General features: G+C 39.7%; 2 long non-coding RNA genes across 4 annotated transcripts in view; one reads left to right on the forward strand and one right to left on the reverse strand.

The window, feature by feature from the left end:
- Positions 1 to 2,649, reverse strand: part of LOC110741899 — an 82,680-nt gene extending 80,031 nt beyond the window's left edge. For both annotated transcript variants that reach the window (XR_002518905.2, XR_004180066.1), the window contains exons 1-2: positions 2,562 to 2,649; positions 1,519 to 1,738 (exon numbers count right to left, since the gene is read on the reverse strand). This is a non-coding gene — a long non-coding RNA (uncharacterized LOC110741899). The remainder of the gene's footprint in view (positions 1 to 1,518; positions 1,739 to 2,561) is intronic.
- LOC103879927 overlaps positions 1,650 to 25,019 on the forward strand; it is a 93,105-nt gene continuing 69,735 nt past the window's right edge. For both annotated transcript variants that reach the window (XR_002518903.2, XR_002518902.2), the window contains exon 1: positions 1,650 to 2,889. This is a non-coding gene — a long non-coding RNA (uncharacterized LOC103879927). The remainder of the gene's footprint in view (positions 2,890 to 25,019) is intronic.

Below are 25,019 nucleotides of genomic sequence, written 5' to 3' on the forward strand. Positions count from 1 at the left end.
AGGAAAAGAGTACATTTTTGTTTTATCTTTAAATAATTTTAATTTCTTACTTGTGGAATATATATACCTGTTAGGCACTACTTAACTTTTTAAATCTGGGAATCACATTAAAAACTACCGCCCTCATTTTCTATTCAACATTAATTTTCATGTCAGTATCTGCTTTTTACCACAGCAGCCACCAAAACCCTGTTTTTCAAAGATATGATGTTACTGAAAGGAATGTAGCATGGTCTAAAGTGGAAATTGTAAACTATCTTGAGCTAGTGGTACATGCAGTATATTTCACTGTGTTTTCCTTGAACATTTACAAGATATTGGGCCACTTCTATGACTTTGCTGCAGAGCTTTGGGCATCTTAGTTTATGGTTTGCGAACTGCAGCTTTTGAGTGAGATCATTCTAATTACCATACTGACCCAAGCAATCTATTTTGGTAATAATGTACACCTTATCCATGTTGAAATCACTGAGCTCATTTCAACCTCAGCATCTCTCACCTACAGAGAACAACTTGGACACTTTATAAAGATGCTGGGATTCCCTTCACCAATATATTTTTGAAGGCTTTAGTAATGGGAGTATTTTGAGGACCCTTTCAGAGGTCATAGTTGGGTATGAGGGTCAGTGGATGATAAAATTCACTTCAACAGTCTTTCAATGTCTCTGGATAACTTTCTTAATAACATTCCAAGAAATTTATGAAATGTCAACTTTATTTCCTGTGGCCAATGTTGAATGTAGAAGTAAGTCAGTTAGGAAAGAAACCAACCCAAATGTCCATCAATGATAGACTGGATAAAGAAAATGTGGCACATGTACACCATGAAACACTATGCAGCCATCAAAAAGAATGAGGTCATGTCCTTTGTAGGGACATGGATGAAGCTAGAAGCCATCATTCTCAGCAAACTAACACAAGAACAGAAAACCAAACACTGCGTGTTCTAACTCATAAGTGGGAGTTGAACAATGAGAACACATGGAGGGGAACATCACACACTGAGGCCTGTTGGGGGGTGGAGGGCAAGGGTAGGGAGAGCATTAGGACAAATACCTAATGTATATGGGTCTTAAAACCTAGATGATGGGTTGATAGGTGCAGTAAACCACCATTGCACATATATATCCATGTAACAAACCTGCACATTTTGCACATGTATCCCAGAACTTAAAGAAAAAAATAATAATAATAAAGAAAAGGAAACAATAAGATCCAGCAGCTTGAACTAGTGTATTAACTTTTAAAAAATGTGTTCATTGTACCTATATTAATAAATTCAGTTGATTAAATTGCAGTGCCTTTCTTAGTTGAACACTCTCAGAATCCAGAAATTAGCACATATATAAACCATGTCTTTCCTAATATAACTTATACAATTTTTGCAATTATTGTAACATAGATTTTATCTTCTCAGATTTGGGGCACACTGGAAATCCGATTCTAGTTAGGATTCTGGAGAAAGTGAAGGGTGGGGTAACGGGGCATGAAGAGAAATGGATTCCAATTGTAAATTACCTTCTACAGATTAGAGAGTTGCAGGGTCCTCAGGAAAGGCAGGAATAATTATTTGAGACAAGGGAGAAGCTACTTCCATTGAGAGAGGAAACTAAATGGAAGCTGCAGGTTCTTGATTTTCCAAGTCCTCCAAAACCCTCAGTTAGTGCTCCATTCCAATTTTGGGCATTCCATGTGTTCTCTGTCAGTGTCCACATTTTCAGAAAAAGGTCTGGGAAATCTGTGAACTCAATGGATGTAATTCAACAATGCGCATGATAGAACTTAGTGCTTATTATTCATTTATTTTAGCTAAGTAGCTATAAGAGATTAGAGGCAATTTTACAAAATTATATTAATCCCTATAATTAAATTCATAATTTTAACCAATAATTTAGGGTTATAATATTGTCATTGGACCTCATCCTTCAATTTTTTAGACACTTTTTATTGTTCTATGGCAATGGATACTTGTTTCCCCTCCTTCCAAGTGGTTTGTGATCTTCTCAGGTAATTGCAAGTAATAATTTTTAGAATCTTTATTTTAAGCATTTTCAGCCACATAAAAACTAGAGAAAATAGCATAAATAAAATACATATATACATCACTTATGTTTAATGTTTACAAATATATTGCCAAATTTACTTATAGACAAAATGGCTTTTCATTGCAAATATGAAAATATGCATATTTAAAGAAATAATATTTTCTTCCATAAACACAATACCATGACTATACCTAACACATTGAACACAAATTCCCTAATATCATCACATCATAGGTCACAATTTCATTAGTCATGCCATCAATCTGTGCCAAGAGCATCAGTGTTCCCCATCCTTTAACACTAGCTATATTTTCACTGCCTTTGTCAGCAAATAAGCTACATAATAAATTCCATGTATTGTTTTATCCATTCCTCTTTCATTATCCTATAGCTCTGTAAATTGCAATAACTTCTACTAGGATTTTTGTGCTAGTCAAGATTCTATTAGTGAATAAAACAGAAATTAATCTGGTTAACTTAAGTAGAATATAAATTTATAGGAATAATATCCCATACCTCCATTTGAAGGATAATAGACCAGGCGTAGATGGAAACCAGAGGAAGTGAAGCATAGTCAAAGATATGCCATAGGAGTTACCCTCTCTGATCACTGCTGGTTGGCATTGTCACCATGCATCCTTTGTGACCACACGACTGGGGTCTCAACTCTGTAAATCTGACCCTGAACCTGTAGGTCATTCCTTCAAATATCAGAGGCATGAGCTCACACTCTAGCTGACAGGAAGTAAAGGGTGATAATGTCTATTCTTGGAAGTAAAGTCTTATCTCTCACTCATGTTGGAATTCCCCCAATTATGAAAAAATATCTGGATGTTCATTTCAGGTCAGATTCTCCACATAGCAGGTTTTGAGATAAAGATTTGCTTAACTGGATTTTAATGCACACGGACCAAACATTGCGGGAGGAAACGTTCAAATTTGAAGTGTCTTTCAGCACACCCAGATGTCTAGAATTACTTAGAAATATCTGGTATGTTTCTTATCTGGTTTCGTTTGTTTGTTTGTTTGTTGTTTTGGATATTTCTTATTTGTAACCATAATAACAAATGAACTATGACTTGTACCAAGAAAAAAGCCAGAATGCCTCTACATATTTTCCTAGAAACTAAAAAATAAGTATAAATGTGGGAAATATATTATCTAGCATGAAAACTTTTAACTAGGTGAACAAAGTTAGGCAACAGACTGAGCAGCTGTTTGACTTGACTTTTAGTTGCCATGGCAACTTTTAGTCAGGACACAATCCTGAACCATTTAAGCTGGGTGACCAATTGAGGTCACTGTATTCTAATTAAGCATTCCTCTTTGAAACAGATGACAGATGCTTTATGAATATTTTTCCTACATATCCTTAATACACAAAGTTGATGTGCTTTCTTAATTTTGCAATTCAGTTATTTAAATCGTATGCTTTCTTTTGTTGATTAATAGCCCTTGTTTGTGGATTGGAAATGCCATTATCCAAATGTTAACAATGTGAGTTATATCTAATATTTTTAAAGTTTGAAATATATAACTAAAAAGTACGATGATTGACAAAAGATGACATAGCAGGTTATGTGTATGTGTATCTCTGTATGTGTATACTTGAAATTCAGTGCTTTAAAATAGTTGCTATTTTTGAAATAGATAAACTATAAAGAATCATGAACTTATTGATCACCATCAAGATTGTTATAATATCCTTGCAGTTGTACCTTAAATTCTGTGTCATCCAGTCTCTGTTAAGCAAGTTGGTCTTTATGGAATCACTGACAGGTCATTCTTAGCTTAGCAGATTCTGTTTTCCCTATGCATTGTACTTTAGTAAATCATACTGTACTCATTATATTAGTATAAATTTGGAATTAAGTAATCATAAAAATAATCCAGTTAGGACCATTTTTTTTTGTTGGATTCTTTTGGTGCCTTCACTCTCAGATAAATAATGATCTACTGAGAACATTATTCAAATTCAAATGAGACTTTTTGTGTCTGTTTTTCCTTTATGTCGTTAATATGTCTGTGTTATCTGCCAATCATATGTAAGCTGCTTGATGGCAGGAGCCCGGATTTTTATACCTGCATAGCCCATGCAAGATCTAAGTCAAGTTCACATTTGGTCAGGTCTGTGGTGGCATGGGGCGATCAACCCTGCGGTGTGCAAACATTAACAAGAGACTGTCCTGGGCCCCCTGGCTCAAAGAAATGAAAAGGAAGAATGAGCTAGTCAGGAAACAAAACTAGAGGCAGGAAGAACAGTGGTCCTGAACTACATTGAGTCAGTGGTGGATTTAGGAAACCTATTGAGGAGAAGTGAAAAGGACAGACACTGGAAGCCAAAGTGGGCTCAATTGAGAAGGGACAGCGGAGGAAATGCTGGGCCTGGACAGAGCCAGAGAGTACATGAGAACCACTCTGGACTAGATAGAAGATGATGACAGGCATGAGGGTCAGGACCAAAGTTCATTAAAGTGGTTGCGGTGGAAGGCTGGGATCCTAAAGAAGAAGGACCAAATCTGGAGTGAAGGAGCGAGGAGAGAAAGAGAAGTGGGAACGAGGAGTGAAAGAGAAGTGGGAGTGAATGTGACGAGGGGCCAGAAGAAAGACATCTGGGTTCTGTTCCAGCTGCACTTATTCCTGGTCATCCCGTGAGTCTGGCCTGCTTCTGACAGATGCACATAATCAAATATGGTTTATGTAGCTGTCTCTGGACTTTGTTTGCCCTCACTTGCTCTCTTTTTTTCTCTCTAGCTCTCTCACTTTTGCTCTTGCTCTCTCTCGTACCATGAGACCACAAAATGCAATTAATAGGCAATTCAAGTTATTACTATCATAGATATTAAAACCAAGAAAATGACACTTCTAAGTTCAGCAAACTACATGAAAAACAGTAGCACGAATAAAGGATACCCGGCATGGTCCAGGATGATAACCAAGAAAAATGGAGAAGTGGTGAGGGCAATTTGGAGATGGCCAGTGAAATGACAGCTGAACTTATTACAAGCCAGACAGCAGTCTGGAGTCTCTCTTCACGGTAGTTCTAATTTTGAAACAGTGACAGAAGGCAGATATTATTATTTTGCTTTTAAAATAAGGAAACTGAGGCTCAGAAAAGTGAAGTAACTTGCCCAACGTCACACAGCTCAGTGACAAAACCAGTATTCATATCTGGGTCGCTTTGACTCAAATCTGGGCCTCTTTCTGCTTCTTTCTGAGGAAATTCTCTATTTTGAGAAGATCCAGTGGCTTCTGGATTCCTCAGAGCCCTGTCTTTCCTGGTGACCTTTTTCCTGATATTGATGAAAGGAACAGTTATCAGTGGAGTCTTACAGATTTACTCATGGGCATTCTGTGCTATCCCCCAGAGCCTTTGTTTCTTGACACATTCCCATCTCCCACTTACCTTGATGTTACAAATGGAATAGCACAAATGAATAAAACAGTTTTGATAGAAAATAATGTGATTCAAACCACTTATGTAACTGGTCTTGAATGCATGGTCTGCTGCTTCCTCACTGGAGCTAGATTTAATTCTTAACTCAGCCACAGAAGGCAAACTTGAGTACATCACTATTCTCTGTGCCTCTGGCCACTGCTTTCTGCAGGAAGGACATTTATAGAAACTAGAGGGATGAGGAAACTGCATCTAAACTCCCTGTGTTGGCGGGATCAGCAGTTGTAAGCCGCTAGGAAATTGCCAAGTACTGTTGAAATTTCCGTGCCTGATCCAAGATGTTGTTTACGCACGAGGCCCAAAACTTTCCGGTCTCAGGAAATACCAGTGATCCTTGGCTGAAGTCAATATACCAAAAAACCTTAAGAAGTTATTCAGAAATTAATTCTGAAAGCCTCCCATGGTCATACAAGGCAAGTCAAATACTGACATTGTATGTGGAAGATAAGAGTGCAATTAAACATTCATGATGGATCCAAATTTTATCTGGTCTACTTCCGGATGGTGCTGTCTGGGAGTGTGTGCTTCCCTATGAAAGGAGCTCAGTCAGAAGTTGCTTGGGATTCTGTGACTTCCTGCTGGCCTTTGAAGGCTTGGTATCATTAGTCATCATGGGATGATTTGTTTACCTTTTAGTCATAGCTGATTAGGATACATTCATTCATTCATTGAACAAATATTAGCTGAGCCTCTACTATGTGCCAGATTCAGTGTAGGAACTGAGGACACAATGCTAAGCAGAAACAAGCACACTTCTTATATTCAAGGAGCTTATAGTCTAATAAAGGAGAAAGATAAATAAAATCACAGAAATACATAACTTCTAACTGTGAGTAATTTGGAGAAAATGATAGCCAGGTTTTGAGAATGCATAGCATGGATTGAATCTAGTCTGCAGTGTTAGGGTAAATGTCCTTGAGAATTGATGTTTGAACTGAGATTTGGAAAGCATGGACCACGGCTTGAACCTTGGGGACTGACGATGAATTAAGACTAGGATTTGACAAGTCCCTGGAAGTGTGCAGACACTAACATCTGAGTAGTCAGCAGAAAGCTTGCTTGGTTTTAGCTCTTAAGATGGTGCCATATTTCAGCAAAGGAGGAGCCCATGCTTGTGCAGACACAGCCTCATCCAAGTGTGATCCATATCCTCTCTCCAGATCATCCTTGATACCTGGTTTGGTTTGCCTTAGCCGTAACCCATTTCTCCTATATGTTTTACAACATCAGAGTCAATTGATCAGCTCCCTCTTGAAAGTCTTGTGGTCCATTACTAACTACTGAGCTGATTCTACCATTTGCTTTCTTCCTTTCCTGCTTTCTTACCCTCTATCCACCATTCTGTCCCCATTCATTACTGCATTTCTTCCAATTTTCTCTCTTTCTTTGATTGTTATATATACATTATAACTTCCGTTATAACTTATACATAAGTTGTATATACATTATAAATTATACACAAGTTCCAAGACTTCTAGACTGTAACTGTGACCACTGGAAATAGAGACAAATGCAATTCCTGTGTCATGCGCTCCTAGGTACAGTGAACAATGCACACAGGCATCTTTCTATGTGATCTTCCCCTACCATATAGCGAAACCTAGGTGGAGTTGAATCACCTTTATGATGAAATTTGCCCAAATCTATCCTCCTGTGGATTATCTTTACCTGGGAAATGTGTGCGCTAAGAGCTTTTAATAAAGGAACTGTAGTTCTCTTCCTTTATTGTGTTTCACCGAGGCTGCAAGAGGTGTGACACATAAGCTGAAAGTAAATTTAATAGGAAACTGAGGTTTTGTTTCCCTAGCAACGTTAATTCAGCCTTCTTACCAATGGAAACAACACTGGAGGCCTTTGTTTCTGCATTCCCAGCTCTACAGGGCAATGTGACATGCTGAGCACTCTGGAAACAGTGTGGTATAATAGAATTCTGCAGCATTTACTTTAGAATTTTCTCCCACTGAATTTCATACAACCTCGTGGGCATTCTGCTGGAGCTGATATTCATCCTGTTTGCTGAAAAAAAATGAGGACAGAGGAATATTCAGTGTTTTGACTTAGTACATCAGGACATGCATTGTCAGCAGGGCAGGGCACATTATGCAAGGGCAGGAGGAGGAGTTTGGGGATTCAGGACCAATCATGGCTAGAAGGATCTCCCTGCTGTTCAAGGTCAAAGTGGACAATGATCCAGTAGCTCAGATATTCAGAGCTGGAGCACTGGTGTGTAGGAAGAGTAAACATACCACACACATGGCCACTTGTTCTTACCTTTCATATGTATCTTGAATATTTTATACACAGTAGAACAAGTTTTAATAAAAGTCCTAAAGATATAGTAATCCACATTTATCCAATTGAATAATTTGCATTAAAAAGGCGTTGGTGAAATTTGGTCCATTTTCAGCATCTAGGAGATTTCATGGGCATATTTCTGGGAGTCTGGGAGGCTTTATATTATCGTGGTAGATGTCCAGGGTTCTAGTGAAAGACTGCCAAGATTTAAATGTTGGCTCCACCACTTACTAGCTGTGAGCTCTGGGGAAGCCCCTAACTTTTCTGGACCTCCGTTTTCTCATCCATAAAATGGTCACAATAGTACTGTAGGGTTGTAGAGCTGGTTAAATGGAGACATCTATTTAAAGCACTAACAATGCCTAGAGCCTTGTAGTAAGTGCTTAGTATGAGGTAGACATGGAACTGCCACGCACTCCCACCTATTTGCGGCAGGAAGGGAGCACTTGCCAGATCTTCTTGAGCCCTTTGGGGAAAATTTCCCTAGAACAGACAAATGTAAAGTTTTTCCCTCACTAATTTCATGATAATTTGTCCCTATTTTGTAGCTGCTTCTCTAACCATGTGGTGGGGCAGGGGCTTGGGTTCATGGAGGAGAAGCAAGGGCAGGAAGAGGTGGAGGAGGAAGAAGAAGAGGAGGAGCTGAGAAATCCAGTGACTTCAGAGCTGCAAACTGGTTGCAACCCGCATGCCTTCTTCCTCTTTTTCAGTGAGGTTTGCCCATTCCCAGTAACTGGAGACGCTGTGAGGGACTATGAGTTGCTTTTATCCTAGATCCCTAAGAGCCAGCTCTGAAACCTAACTCCTCAATGTGAAGTTACTCCCCAGCTATTATGTAGCTCTGCATCCTGCAATAAGAAAACGTGATTAATACAGCAGCCCTGCTCATCCTATGAATCCAGAGATCTGCGTGGGTGTGATGTGAAGGCAGACTCTTTTTCACTCTTAAGGTTAAGCTCAGAAAAAAATAAAAAAAGGACTAACTCTCTGTTTTTCATCTTTCTTAAACATTTACCTTGCAATTTCAGAAAATTAGAGGGCGTAGTATTCACTTAAGACAGTGTTAAGACTTCAGACCAAAATCAACTGAAAGAGCAAATGCCACATTTTCTCTTCTTGTTTGTAACTGAGGGTACATGTCACTTTATTGAAGCCCTAATTGTGGGGCATTCCTCCTCCTCCTCCTCCTCCTCCTCCTCTTTCTCCTCCCCATTCATATTCTCATGTTCCTGAGAGGTATTAGAGCACATGAGACATTCTGGCCAAATGCATTCTTGGGGAGAAATTATGTCCTAGATACAGACACTAGGAAGGGCACCCTTTGTTACTTGTGATCTGGCCTGCAGACATCTCCCTGCATTTCCCCTCCACATATCTTTCCCACCTCACTCTTCAAGGGTACTAACCCTCGCAGGATTGCCTCTTATCTCCAGCCCTGGGCTTATGCTGGTGCTTCCACCTGGAGGACTTGTCCTCTTCCTGTACTCTCACCTCAACTTGTATTTTTGCAAACTCATGCTCCTTTAGACCAAAATATGATCTTCCTTGAGACACCTGCCTGACAACCCCCAATACCCTTAAGGCATTGTTTCCTCTGGAATCACTTAGACATTGTTCACATCTCACATTTAGCACTTGTCACATGAAACTCCATTGTTTAAAAGTGGTGTGTGTGCGTGTTACTGGTTTCCCCTATACATAATGATAACCTTAAGGATGGGGGCCAGGTCTTGTTCATCTTTACTTCCCCAATTTCTGGAATAGTTTTTACACAGAGATAGTTAATAAAAGTCCCTTTTATGTATGAAAGAATGAGCAGTGTCCAGCCTCCTCTGCCACCTTCCTGCCAGCTACTGGGCACCCTGGGAGGACACCTCCCTCAAAGCTCTCCTTGTCTCTCCTTTGACCTTCCAATCTTCCCTACTTTCTCACTTTTGGCTCTGCCCCGGTTCTCACAGGGGCTTCCTGAGACTCAAAGCAGATTTCCAGACCCAAAAGAGAGCAGCAGACAATGCAGGAAGCCCATAGGCCAAGCTAACCATCATCAGCCCTATCATCGACAAAGGTAACTGACTAAAAGATTGGAGGGTCCAAGCATTTTCTTTTTTTAATCCTACCTTCAGTGGAGTCTGGTAGGAGCTGAAGAGAGGAGAGATTCTACAGTGCCAGCTCAGTCCAGTATCAGGTATTATTTTACCTCCTTTAAATCTTTTCTGTGCTGGTTTCATATTTTGTGGGAAGGTCCTGTCAATATTTTCTCATGTATCCTCTTCCACTGCATGTCATTAGTATCCCACAGTCTTGATCAAGCTTGACTTCTTCACATCAAAGGTCAGTTATGTGAAATTCAAATGCCAATATGAATATTTGTGGTCAGTAGTAGCTCGTGATTAGGTCCCAGGCTATTAGGTAGGAAGATAATGGTATTATTTGACTGGTGCCTAACTGAAGCTAATTAATTAATTCCCTTGCTCTCTGTTTTTCTCTGGTACTCGTGACATCTTTGTGGAATGAATGTGCTACAGGAAACATGGTTTCTTGATTTCTGGGTTTATAGAAATCTGTGAAATTCAAGGAACTTGTCAATCAACATGTATTTTTTATTATCTGTTTTGACTTTTATGGATACTTTAGATGTCATGAGAGAAGGAAAAGAAGGTCATGTAGCTTTTCCCCTTCTTTTTCTCACTTTTCTCTAAGTAGATAGTGTTATATGACAGGGTCTGAAAGCTACACTCCTCAATGGGCTTGATATGGGCTATAAATATTGGAGGCTGTGTGAAGAGCAAAAGGGTTACATGGATTAAGTGCTAATGTGAGGAGATCTCTCAGTGTCTATTGAAGATAATGTGAGGAGATCTCTCAGTGTCTATCTCTCATCTCTCATGAAGATGATGGCAACAGCTAACACTGACACTTATTATTCTCAGGGTTTCCCAGGTATAGTCTCATCGAATCTAAATTATAAACTATTAGGTCTATATGATTATTATACCAATTTTACAGATGAAAAAGATGTTGCCGAAGTCACTTATCCAATTTTATGCAGCTTGTGCATGTCAGAGACAGGACTCAACCCTGAGTCTGTAAGATCCCGAGAGCCAGACTCTTCCCAAAGATACTATGCAGAATTCTGGCTCACGTTGATTCCCTCTCCATTCTCAGGGTTCCTGAGTTCCTCAGGGATAGTTGTGAGCAGTTAGGAGCAGATGAGATTCTAGAAGACCCATATTTACATGAAAGATAAAATAAGGGATAATCATTTCCACAAAAAGGTTCACCATAGTGTCACTTTAAGGAGAAACTCCCCAGTAACAGACAAAATACCAGTTGTTGTATATAGATGCATACCACGTATCTTTTCTTCAAGCATATAAAACAAAGCAGGATTGGATTTTAGTATTGGCCTGAGACACAGTTTTTTGGTGTTTGGACCCTGAAGTCATGTTGAAATGACTGCTGGGTATATTAGATGTTTTGATTTTCTGAGATAACTCAGTTAAATCATTCTGGAATTCTTACAGGTTTTCCTTTTATACTCTATATACAAGGGAAGCTTGGACTTTCCAGAACATTTACCTGGGTCTTATTATATTATATATGTAGAGAGAGGGTATTGTATATATTATTTCTCTTTTTAAAACCAATATATGCCTTGTGATCTTTTCAATAGTGGGACATCAAGTTTTACCTAGTCAAGGAGTTTATTTTTTCTGCATGTCATATTGTGACTTAGTGGCCTAGATTTCGTCTCTTTTATCCCTGTAAGTGGGCGACCTACATTATTCAGATTCAGGTTCACAAGATGATTGTGGAGCCCTACTATGTGCTGGGCACGTCTCCTTATGTTTTCTTATGTTATCCTCACAACAACATCATCTTACGGCTGGGATTCTCAGATGGGAACTCTGAGGCTCAGAGGGTTGTTTGCTACTAACACGAAGTGAGATCAGCAGCTGGGATTTTGACTCAAGTTTCAAACCTTACAATAAGAATGGGGCTTGCATGATATTGAAGCTCTGTTCTCTATTTTCTAATGAATTATGTCTCTCCTCCCTAATAAGTCAGTGAATGGTTTATGGTGTCATTTAAAACACAAGTACATGAATAAAAATCAGATTTTATCTTTTTATGCTATTGATGTCTTCAGCATTTATACCTAATGTGATTGACATTGGGTTTCTCATGCCCATTAGTTGAGTTTGGCAATTATGAGCCAGTTGCTTAGTTTCCAGCAGAGACAGAATTTGGAGGTGGAAGGCTGAGCTCCTCAATGCCTTCTATCCCTGTCATTATCCCTCTGAGTGATTGCTTTGTGTCCTTTGGAGGTAGAAAACAATAACCCAATTGCTGCAAGCTATTTGTGAAAAAGATGGTGGGATTTTTTAAAGGTTCATTTTTAACATTTATGTTTTGAAAAGAGCACATGTAATAAGATCATCTAAAACTGGGGTCCATGTTAAACTGAAATGAAAATCTGTCCAACCGGATCATAGTTTTTTTAGAATCATGTCAAAACTCTTCCTATCTCTCTTCTTTTTAGAGCCCCCAGGATTTACAGTGCTGTTGGCAACTGCCCCAGCAGTGGGTGCTGAGGGAGGGGCCAGGATCAGGAATGTCAGAGCAGGCTCCTTCCAGGGCTGCCTCCTGGGCCACCAGCATTCCAGGCAAGGCCTCCTTTCAACATCAGGGGCAATCTGATATGATGTTTGGAAAACAATATAATAAAATGAGCAAATGAACCGCACTTCTCTTTTGTAAGAGTTGCAGGGTGATTTTGCCTTTCGCCCATAAACTCGATTTGTGCATAAACTTGAATGCAGTTTTGATGAGTTTGTTTGATTAAGTAATGAGGCATATTAATGAAGCCAGATTCATGCATTTGATTCCTATATGGACCACTTAGCTTTTTTTCCCCCAGTATGTTGACTGATTGCACTTTTAAATCTTGCCAATCCAGGGTCTTGATCACAGGCTGGCCAGTTGCCAGGCTCCTGGAAGGTACTTGCTGTTCCCTCTCTCTCACCGGTAAAGTAACACAGTGGGGGTGGGACTCTCTCTGAATATGAAGAGTGTGTATCTTCAGAAGCAGTTTCAATGGTACTCTAAATCCCTGTGAAATAGACTGAAATTGTCATCCTAGCTGAAACGTAGGAAGTGTGTGATGTTCTATGCCTATACCCCCATCAGTAATTGCACACATAATCTTGAGATTGCATGGACTGCACAGACTGCCTCCATTTTTTATGGAACCCTACCGCTTGTGGGGGGAGTCTTGAGGTAGGGGGGCATTGGACTTTAAGAGCACAGGCACTGTTTGGCAATGAAGTGTCTTGGTTTGAATTTTGGCCGCACCTCTTCGTTAGCTATTAAAACTTGAGCATCTCTTAACTCGTTTAATACCTCATATTCTTCATCTAGAAGATGGGCACAGGCCAGGTGTGGTGGCTCACACCTGCAATCCCAGTACTTTGGGAGGCCGAGGTGGGTGGATCACCTGAGGTCAGGAGTTTGAGACCAGCCTGGCCAACATAGTGAAAATATAAAATTTAGCAGGGCATGGTGGCGGGTGCCTGTAATACCAGCTACTCGGGAGGCTGAGGCACGAGAATTGCTTGAACCCAGGAGACGGAGGTTGTGGTGAACCGAGATCATGCTATTGCACTCCAGCCTGGGCAACAGAGTGAGACTCTGTCTGAAAAAAAGAAGATGGGCATAATAAATTTTCAGCCTCATGAGGTTGTTTTAAGGACAAAACAGGATAATCCATGTAAAAGCACTTAGTACAGTGCTTTTAAATAATAAATCCTCAAAAAATGTTAGCAATGATTAGTATGCTAATTTCCATCTTGTGGAAGGAAAATAAGGATGTAGTAGATGAAATAATTTATAAAATCATCTTTTGGTGCTAGGTCTGGCTTGATAAAATATTAAAATACATTCTGTATAAAGGTTAACTTTTTGCAGTTGAGAGGCAATTGAGATAATTGGTTAAATATCATATTTAATGTATGAGGAACAAACGGAAAAGTCAGATGTGTTAAATTTTCATTTTTATTTTAAATTTTTTGGCAAGAACCTTCACACCAACCGATCTTCATAGTTTTCTTTGGTAACAGAGCAAATCCAAAGAGGCTTTGGTTCGTAAAGGTCCATTGACCAATGAGAGGCGTGTGGTGAGTCACTTATTCTGAACCGAAGATTTCCCATTGTACAAAAGGGATAAGAAATCTTAGTTCACTGGGTTCTCATGAGGCTTGAGTAGGATAGTTCGTATAAAAGGACTTCCTAATCCACAAAATGCTTCAGAAAGTAAACTATATTATGATTATTAATATATTAAGTGGTTGAAGAGTTAAGGGACAAAGAAGCTCCTTAATTCCTTGAAAACAGTGCAAGGAGGTAATGCTGAAGGCCAATGTAGACCCAGCTCTCCTCTTTTAGATCTGTGTTATTGAGCAACCACTGGACAGATGGCATTGTATTAAGTGAGCTTGCTCTGAATCTTACTGATGACACTTTTCTATTTTGCTCTTTGCCATCGCTGGTCACATAAGACAGAACTACTCAACTTTTGTCATCCCTTTGGACATCTTGGTCTTTTTATAGGAAAGAAGACTTTCCACTTAAGGAACTGGGATGCATTTATTGGTATAGAAACTATGTATCTTGTTGGAAAAAAATCTGTTCTCAGAGAATGTCTCACAAAGAAAACACTGAATCAGATGGTACTATTCCTGCAGATTCATTCATGAAAAACAGTTACCCCTCTAATAGGCAGTGAGGATGAGGGTCCTCAGGGTATTCATTTGTGGTTGTAGGGAAGTTAATGTCACTTAACTTAAGCTGGAAGGTATTTTATGTCCACAGTTAACATCTTTCTTGTTTTTTTTGTTTTTTTTTTTTTGTTTGTTTGTTTGTTTTTTTGAGATGGAGTCTCACTGTGCCGCCCAGGCTAGAGTGCAGTGGCACAATCGTGGCTCACTGCAACCTCTACCTCACAGGTTCAAGAAATTCTCTTGCCTCAGCATCCCAGGTAACTAGGATTACAGGCACACACCACCACACCTGGCTAATTTTTGTATTTTTAATAGAGATGGAGTTTCAACATGTTGGCCAGGCTAGTCTCAAACTCCTGACCAAGTGATCCACCTGCCTTGACCTCCCAACCTTTCTTGTTTTGAAAATGAGAAAACTGAGGCCTGAAGCATGTTAAATCTCCCACCATAAAAACATATCCAGTTTTATCTCTTGCCATATTTCAGGTTTTATTTCATGTTTAGCCATACAACATTGTTTTCCTTTTAGTCTTTGTAGTGTTCTTTGCACATTTTTATGTCTGATCCTTTGCGCATGTTATCCCCTATTTTAAACAGTCTATCTCCCCTACCATTCATGTGACTGCACCCTGCTCTATACTGATTGATATTTATAGTACTTCAAATTTTTCCATCTCTCTGTGTCTCATTCACCAGATTGTAAATCTAAAGGGAAGAACAATTTTTACCATTGTATATTATTGCATTCCTTATGCCCTGCCAAGCACCTGGCTCATTTGACATGTTGAATAAGTATTTATAGAATGAAAAAATAAATAAAACTATGCCACTATTTTTATCTTTAAGATTTTAATTTCCTAGTGACATTTTTATAGTCTGCAAGGGCCTAAGATCCTTAAGCCTTTGGTGTCAATATAAAACAATGAAGATTCCCTATTTCAATCTAAGCAAAGACCCAGTCATGGGTAAAACTGCTTTTCTTGTTCAGCTAAGTAACACCTCAAAGATATAATAAAAAATGGAAGAGATTATGGAAAAATGTTGGATTCCTATGGAGAGCCGGTTGTTTATGAGAAGACTTGTCTTTGGGAATAGATCTAGCTACATGAAGGAAATTGAAACCCTCACAGTGGAATATTTATTGGTAAGAATGACTCTCTATGTGTGGAGTAATTATCAGTTGAGGAAGAGGAACTGAAGAAGAAAATTCTTCCCTTGAGAGTTTTGGGCACAGGGCTGGGCATTGGTTCAGTTCACCTTGGAAGCCTTCTTTTTATTTGAGGGCACAGCCCTAGGTAGCAGGCAGCCACATATAATTGTTTTTAATACTTCTGTTCCCCTGACTTGAATTGGAATACTCCCAAGGGCAAGGACTTGTCTCAGTCATCTCTTGACCCTTCAGAACTTGCACAGAGCCTGGCATAGAACAGACTTTCAGTAACTGCTTTTGAATGAATTATTGAATAAATGGGAGGTAGACACACTAAATAGTTCAGATGTTTTGGTGTTTGCATGTCCACATGTATACTCTGATGACTCAACACTATAGACAGAATGGCTGGCTACTTGCAAATGGCAGCCTGGGGAGTGAGTCCTTTGTCTAGTGTTCAACAGTGGGGAGGCAATCCACGGTGTCTAGTAAGGTGCTCTAATAAGGCCTGAGCCCCAGTGTTACTTATTAACTGTGTGACCTAAGGCAAGTTGTCTAGCAAACTTGGCCGCTAGTATCTCCATCATTTGAAAGAGCCTATAATATTATTTACGCCTTCGAGTGGTTGTAAGAAATAACTGAATTTACACATGTAAAATGCTTAGCACTGTACTGGTGCATAGTAAGAACACAGGAAATGTTGGTGCAAAAGTAATTACTGTTTTGGACCATGAATTTTAAATCGTTATAACGAGGCTCAAGCACATCTTTATTAATCAAAATAGGAACCATTACAATCAACACATTTTTGCCTACAAGAAATAAGTTTGTTTATTCCTGTAGCCTAAAAATTCAAGCCTCCAGATTCGGCAAACTCTTGGAAAGCATTTTCTGTATCCTGCTGGTTGTGGAAGTGTTTTTGCTGCAAAAAATTGTCAAGATGCTTGAAGAAGTGGCAGTTGGTTGGCGAGAGGTCAGGTGAATATGGGAGGTGAGGCAAAACCGCATAGCCCAATTTGTTCAACTTTTGAGGCATTGGTTGTGTAATATGTAGTTGGGCGTTGTTGAGGAAAAGAATTGGCCCCTTTCGGTTGAACAATGCTGGTTGCAGGCATTGAAGTTTTTGATGTATCTCATCGATTTGCTGAGCATACTTCTCAGATGTAATGGTTTTGCTGGGATTCAGAAAGCTGTAGTGTATCAGACTGGCAGCAGACCACGAAACAGCGACCAAGACCATTTTTTTGGTGTGAGTTTGGCTTTGGGAAGTGCTTTGGAACTTCCTCTCAGTCCAACAAATGAGCTGGTTGTCACCATTGTCATATAAAATTCACTTTTCATCACACATCACAATCTGATTGAGAATGGTCCATTGTTGTTACATAGAATAAGAAAAGATGACACTTCAAAGCGATTATTTTTTTGATTTTCACTCAGCTCATGAGTCACCCACTTATCAAGCTCTTTCATCTTTCCAATTTGCTTCAAATGCCAAATGACTATAGAATGGTCGGCATTGTGTTCTTCAGCAACTTCTCCTGTAGTTTTAAGAGGACCAACTTCAATAAATACTCTCAATTGGGCATTGTCAACTTTTGATGGTTGGCCACTCCTCTCCTTATCCTCAAAGCTCTCCTCTCCTTTGCAAAACTTCTTGAACTATCACTCCACTGTACATTCCTTAGCAATTCCTGGGCCAGATGCGTTGTTGATATTGCAAATTGTTTCCACTGCTTTACGACTCATTTTGAACTCAAATAAGAAAATCACTCAAATTTGCTTTTGGTCTAACATCATTTTGATAGTCTAAAATAAATATAAAATAAACAGCAAGTAATATGTCATTAGCAAAAAAAAAAAAAAAACCATAAAGCAAGAAATGTGCATTAAAATGATGTATAACACAACCATATTTATTTAAGAATGTATTCCAATATCAAATGGCAAATTCCAACAATGTAGAAAGCACAATTATGTTTGCACCAACCTGATAGCAACAAATGTTAACAACATCCAACAATTTTTGAGCACTACTATATCTGCGTGTTAATGTATGTAAGTATGGATGTATATGTATGTATGTATGCATGTGTGTGTTCTCATATCCTCAAAGCAGCCCTGAAAGAAAGGTATTACTAATATTCATGTTTATAGATGAAGAAAGTAACACAGAAATGTTCAATTACCTGTCCAAGTTCATACAAACCGTAAGTGACAGAGCAAAGATCTGAACCTCTGAGTTAGCCATTGTGATCTCTTTGCTTTCTATTGCTTCTTTGCTAGTGTTACTGTTTTAAAAAGGAGTGGAAAGTCTATGGTCAGAAGTACTAATTGCATTAGGTTCTGTATAAGGCAGTTTAGTAACCTAGCCATATCGCCACACAACATTTTTCCCACTCTAGTGTGACATTTAGCATCTATCTTTATATAATCTAGATAGCCGAGAAGTTTTCTGTTTAATTATTACAGCTATTTCAGCAAGCCACTGAGTTGAAAGTGAATAAAGCCACTAAAAGATATAAAGCTGTCTTTGGCTCAGATTTACCTCACTGGTTACAATCTCAGGGTGACCATAGGTGATGTCATGCTGCTATGTTTATGCTGCTCACTTTGGGTAAATTTTATCAAAATGTACTTCTTTTAGTGGAAACCAATCTATATGCAGGAATACCTTTTGAATCATGAAAAGTTTGCATTAATGAAATATTGAGAAAGAGAAAGGAAAAAAGAAATGGTTGGGGAAGTTGTATTTCACTGAGGGAAAATACATGTTTATTTTTAACACACCCAATATTAGCATTGATTAGTGCTGTGGGATCCATCTATTTCTGTTTCTTCTGAAAGTGACCTCCCATTGGAGTCAGTCACTTTATCCCTAGACACAAAGATTCTCACTTGGAAGCAAGAGTTATCAGCAGAGAAATGGAAGCAAGAGTTATCAGCAGAGAACTCAAATGGAAGAAAGAGTTATCAGCAGAGAACATTTACCATGTGTGTGAAGTGGGTAAACGGCTGGTCAGTCTCCATCTAGGGCTTTTATTTCTCTTTTGGAGCTGAAATCATTGGAAGAGGCCAATATGGACTTCTCTACTACTTTATTTCCCCCGAGCCTGGTCAGCTTCTTCCAAGGATATTACTGGGAGGAACCTTCTAGGATTTCTGGGTATGTGAAGTTGGGGACTGAATGGGGAGGGAGGAAAGGAAGAAAGGGCAGAGAAGTTCAAAAGGTGACAATGCGAGTACCTTTGAGGATAGCTATTCTTTTTTTTTTTTTTTTAATTAATTTATTGTTATTATACTTTAAATTGTAGGGTACATGTGCATAACGTGCAGGTTTGTTACATATGTATACTTGTGCCATGTTGGTCTGCTGCACCCATCAACTCGTCATTTACATCAGGTATAACTCCCAATGCAATCCCTCCCCCCTCCCCCCTCCCCCCTCCCCATGATAGGCCCCGGTGTGTGATGTTCCCCTTCCTGAGTCCAAGTGATCTCATTGTTCAGTTCCCACCTATGAGTGAGAACATGCGGTGTTTGGTTTTCTGTTCTTGTGATAGTTTGCTAAGAATGATGGTTTCCAGCTGCATCCATATCCCTACAAAGGATGCAAACTCATCCTTTTTTATGGCTGCATAGTATTCCATGGTGTATATGTGCCACATTTTCTTAATCCAATCTGTCACTGATGGACATTTGGGTTGATTCCAAGTCTTTGCTATTGTGAATAGTGCTGCAATAAACATACGTGTGCATGTGTCTTTATAGCAGCATAATTTATAATCCTTTGGGTATATCCCCAGTAATGGGATGGCTGGGTCATATGGTACATCTAGTTCTAGATCCTTGAGGAATCGCCATACTGTTTTCCATAATGGTTGAACTAGTTTACAATCCCACCAACAGTGTAAAAGTGTTCCTATTTCTCCACATCCTCTCCAGCACCTGTTGTTTCCTGACTTTTTAATGATCGCCATTCTAACTGGTGTGAGATGGTATCTCATTGTGGTTTTGATTTGCATTTCTCTGATGGCCAGTGATGATGAGCATTTTTTCATGTGTTTGTTGGCTGTATGAATGTCTTCTTTTGAGAAATGTCTATTCATATCCTTTGCCCACTTTTTGATGGGGTTGTTTGTTTTTTTCTTGTAAATTTGTTTGAGTTCTTTGTAGGTTCTGGATATTAGCCCTTTGTCAGATGAGTAGATTGCAAAAATTTTCTCCCATTCTGTAGGTTGCCTGTTCACTCTGATGGTAGTTTCTTTTGCTGTGCAGAAGCTCTTTAGTTTAATGAGATCCCATTTGTCAATTTTGGCTTTTGCTGCCGTTGCTTTTGGTGTTTTAGACATGAAGTCTTTGCCCATGCCTATGTCCTGAATGGTACTACCTAGGTTTTCCTCTAGGATTTTTATGGTAGTAGGTCTAACATTTAAGTCTCTAATCCATCTTGAATTAATTTTCGTATAAGGAGTAAGGAAAGGATCCAGTTTCAGCTTTCTACTTATGGCTAGCCAATTTTCCCAGCACCATTTATTAAATAGGGAATCCTTTCCCCATTTCTTGTTTCTCTCAGGTTTGTCAAAGATCAGATGGCTGTAGATGTGTGGTATTATTTCTGAGGACTCTGTTCTGTTCCATTGGTCTATATCTCTGTTTTGGTACCAGTACCATGCTGTTTTGGTTACTGTAGCCTTGTAGTATAGTTTGAAGTCAGGTAACGTGATGCCTCCAGCTTTGTTCTTTTGACTTAGGATTGTCTTGGAGATGCGGGCTCTTTTTTGGTTCCATATGAACTTTAAAGCAGTTTTTTCCAATTCTGTGAAGAAACTCATTGGTAGCTTGATGGGGATGGCATTGAATCTATAAATTACCTTGGGCAGTATGGCCATTTTCACGATATTGATTCTTCCTATCCATGAGCATGGTATGTTCTTCCATTTGTTTGTGTCCTCTTTTATTTCACTGAGCAGTGGTTTGTAGTTCTCCTTGAAGAGGTCCTTTACATCCCTTGTAAGTTGGATTCCTAGGTATTTTATTCTCTTTGAAGCAATTGTGAATGGAAGTTCATTCATGATTTGGCTCTGTGTTTGTCTGTTATTGGTGTATAAGATTAATTGCACATTAATTTTGTATCCTGAGACTTTGCTGAAGTTGCTTATCAGCTTAAGGAGATTTTGGGCTGAGACAATGGGGTTTTCTAAATATACAATCATGTCATCTGCAAACAGGGACAATTTGACTTCTTCTTTTCCTAACTGAATACCCCTGATTTCTTTCTCTTGCCTAATTGCCCTAGCCAGAACTTCCAACACTATGTTGAATAGGAGTGGTGAGAGAGGGCATCCCTGTCTTGTGCCAGTTTTCAAAGGGAATTTTTCCAGTTTTTGCCCATTCAGTATGATATTGGCTGTGGGTTTGTCATAAATAGCTCTTATTATTTTGAGGTACGTTCCATCAATACCGAATTTATTGAGCGTTTTTAGCATGAAGGGCTGTTGAATTTTGTCAAAAGCCTTTTCTGCATCTATTGAGATAATCATGTGGTTCTTGTCTTTGGTTCTGTTTATATGCTGGATTACATTTATTGATTTGCATATGTTGAACCAGCCTTGCATCCCAGGGATGAAGCCCACTTGATCATGGTGGATAAGCTTTTTGATGTGTTGCTGAATCCGGTTTGCCAGTATTTTATTGAGGATTTTTGCATCGATGTTCATCAGGGATATTGGTCTAAAATTCTCTTTTTTTGTTGTATCTCTGCCAGGCTTTGGTATCAGGATGATGTTGGCCTCATAAAATGAGTTAGGGAGGATTCCCTCTTTTTCTATTGATTGGAATAGTTTCAGAAGGAATGGTACCAACTCCTCCTTGTACCTCTGGTAGAATTCAGCTGTGAATCCATCTGGTCCTGGACTTTTTTTGGTTGGTAGGCTATTAATTATTGCCTCAATTTCAGAGCCTACTATTGGTCTATTCAGGGATTCAACTTCTTCCTGGTTTAGTCTTGGAAGAGTGTAAGTGTCCAGGAAATTATCCATTTCTTCTAGGTTTTCCAGTTTATTTGCGTAGAGGTGTTTATAGTATTCTCTGATGGTAGTTTGTATTTCTGTGGGGTCGGTGGTGATATCCCCTTTATCATTTTTAATTGCGTCGATTTGATTCTTCTCTCTTTTCTTCTTTATTAGTCTTGCTAGTGGTCTGTCAATTTTGTTGATCTTTTCAAAAAACCAACTCCTGGATTCATTGATTTTTTGGAGGGTTTTTTGTGTCTCTATCTCCTTCAGTTCTGCTCTGATCTTAGTTATTTCTTGCCTTCTGCTAGCTTTCGAATGTGTTTGCTCTTGCTTCTCTAGTTCTTTTAATTGCGATGTTAGAGTGTCAATTTTAGATCTTTCCTGCTTTCTCTTGTGGGCATTTAGTGCTATAAATTTCCCTCTACACACTGCTTTAAATGTGTCCCAGAGATTCTGGTATGTTGTATCTTTGTTCTCATTGGTTTCAAAGAACATCTTTATTTCTGCCTTCATTTCGTTATGTACCCAGTAGTCATTCAGGAGCAGGTTGTTCAGTTTCCATGTAGTTGAGCGGTTTTGATTGAGTTTCTTAGTCCTGAGTTCTAGTTTGATTGCACTGTGGTCTGAGAGACAGTTTGTTATAATTTCTGTTCTTGTACATTTGCTGAGGAGTGCTTTACTTCCAATTATATGGTCAATTTTGGAGTAAGTACGATGTGGTGCTGAGAAGAATGTATATTCTGCTGATTTGGGGTGGAGAGTTCTATAGATGTCTATTAGGTCTGCTTGCTGCAGAGATGAGTTCAATTCCTGGACATCCTTGTTAACTTTCTGTCTCGTTGATCTGTCTAATGTTGACAGTGGAGTGTTGAAGTCTCCCATTATTATTGTATGGGAGTCTAAGTCTCTTTGTAAGTCTCTAAGGACTTGCTTTATGAATCTGGGTGCTCCTGTATTGGGTGCATATATATTTAGGATAGTTAGCTCTTCCTGTTGAATTGATCCCTTTACCATTATGTAATGGCCTTCTTTGTCTCTTTTGATCTTTGATGGTTTAAAGTCTGTTTTATCAGAGACTAGTATTGCAACCCCTGTTTTTTTTTGTTCTCCATTTGCTTGGTAAATCTTCCTCCATCCCTTTATTTTGAGCCTATGTATGTCTCTGCGTGTGAGATGGGTCTCCTGAATACAGCAGACTGATGGGTCTTGACTCTTTATCCAGTTTGCCAGTCTGTGTCTTTTCATTGGAGCATTTAGTCCATTTACATTTAAGGTTAAGATTGTTATGTGTGAACTTGATCCTGCCATTATGATATTAACTGGTTATTTTGCTCGTTAGTTGATGCAGTTTGTTCCTCGTCTCGATGGTCTTTACATTTTGGCATGTTTTTGCAATGGCTGGTACCGGTTGTTCCTTTCCATGTTGAGTGCTTCCTTCAGGGTCTCTTGTAAGGCAGGCCTGGTGGTGACAAAATCTCTAAGCATTTGCTTATCTGTAAAGGATTTTATTTCTCCTTCACTTATGAAACTTAGTTTGGCTGGATATGAAATTCTGGGTTTAAAATTCTTTTCTTTAAGAATGTTGAATATTGGCCCCCACTCTCTTCTGGCTTGTAGAGTTTCTGCCGAGAGATCTGCTGTGAGTCTGATGGGCTTTCCTTTGTGGGTAACCCGACCTTTCTCTCTGGCTGCCCTTAAGATTTTTTCCTTCATTTCAACTTTGGTGAATCTGGCAATTATGTGTCTTGGAGTTGCTCTTCTCGAGGAGTATCTTTGTGGTGTTCTCTGTATTTCCTGGATTTGAATGTTGGCCTGCCCTACTAGGTTGGGGAAGTTCTCCTGGATGATATCCTGAAGAGTGTTTTCCAACTTGGTTCCATTTTCCCCCTCACTTTCAGGCACCCCAATCAGACGTAGATTTGGTCTTTTTACATAATCCCATACTTCTTGCAGGCTTTGTTCATTTCTTTTTCTTCTTTTTTCTTTTGGTTTCTCTTCTCGCTTCATTTCATTCATTTGATCCTCAATCGCTGATACTCTTTCTTCCAGTTGATCGAGTCGGTTACTGAAGCTTGTGCATTTGTCACGTATTTCTCGTGTCATGGTTTTCATCTCTTTCATTTCGTTTATGACCTTCTCTGCATTAATTACTCTAGCCGTCAATTCTTCCACTTTTTTTTCAAGATTTTTAGTTTCTTTGCGCTGGGTACGTAATTCCTCCTTTAGCTCTGAGAAATTTGATGGACTGAAGCCTTCTTCTCTCATCTCATCAAAGTCATTCTCCGTCCAGCTTTGATCCGTTGCTGGCGATGAGCTGCGCTCCTTTGCCGGGGGAGATGTGCTCTTATTTTTTGAATTTCCAGCTTTTCTGCCCTGCTTTTTCCCCATCTTTGTGGTTTTATCTGCCTCTGGTCTTTGATGATGGTGATGTACTGATGGGGTTTTGGTGTAGGTGTCCTTCCTGTTTGATAGTTTTCCTTCTAACAGTCAGGACCCTCAGCTGTAGGTCTGTTGGAGATTGCTTGAGGTCTACTCCAGACCCTGTTTGCCTGGGTATCAGCAGCAGAGGCTGCAGAAGATAGAATATTTCTGAACAGCGAGTGTACCTGTCTGATTCTTGCTTTGGAAGCTTCCTCTCAGGGGTGTACTCCACCCTGTGAGGTGTGGGGTGTCAGACTGCCCCTAGTGGGGGATGTCTCCCAGTTAGGCTACTCAGGGGTCAGGGACCCACTTGAGCAGGCAGTCTGTCCCTTCTCAGATCTCAACCTCCGTGTTGGGAGATCCACTGCTCTCTTCAAAGCTGTCAGACAGAGTCGTTTGCGTCTGCAGAGGTTTCTGCTGCTTTTTGTTGTTGTTGTTGTTGTTGTTGTTGTGTAGCTGTGCCCTGTCCCCAGAGGTGGAGTCTACAGAGACAGGCAGGTTTCCTTGAGCTGCTGTGAGCTCCACCCAGTTGGAGCTTCCCAGCAGCTTTGTTTACCTACTTAAGCCTCAGCAATGGCGGGCGCCCCTCCCCCAGCCTGGGTGCTGCCTTGCCGGTAGATCACAGACTGCTGTGCTAGCAATGAGGGAGGCTCCGTGGGCGTGGGACCCTCCCGGCCAGGTGTGGGATATGATCTCCTGGTGTGCCTGTTTGCTTAAAGCGCAATATTGGGGTGGGAGTTACCCGATTTTCCAGGTGTTGGGTGTCTCAGTTCCCCTGGCTAGGAAAAGGGATTCCCTTCCCCCTTGTGCTTCCCAGGTGAGGCGATGCCTCGCCCTGCTTCAGCTCTAGCTGGTCGG

The sequence above is a fragment of the Papio anubis genome, chromosome 1 (assembly GCF_008728515.1).
Source record: "Papio anubis isolate 15944 chromosome 1, Panubis1.0, whole genome shotgun sequence".
NCBI classification, from domain to species: domain Eukaryota; kingdom Metazoa; phylum Chordata; class Mammalia; order Primates; family Cercopithecidae; genus Papio; species Papio anubis.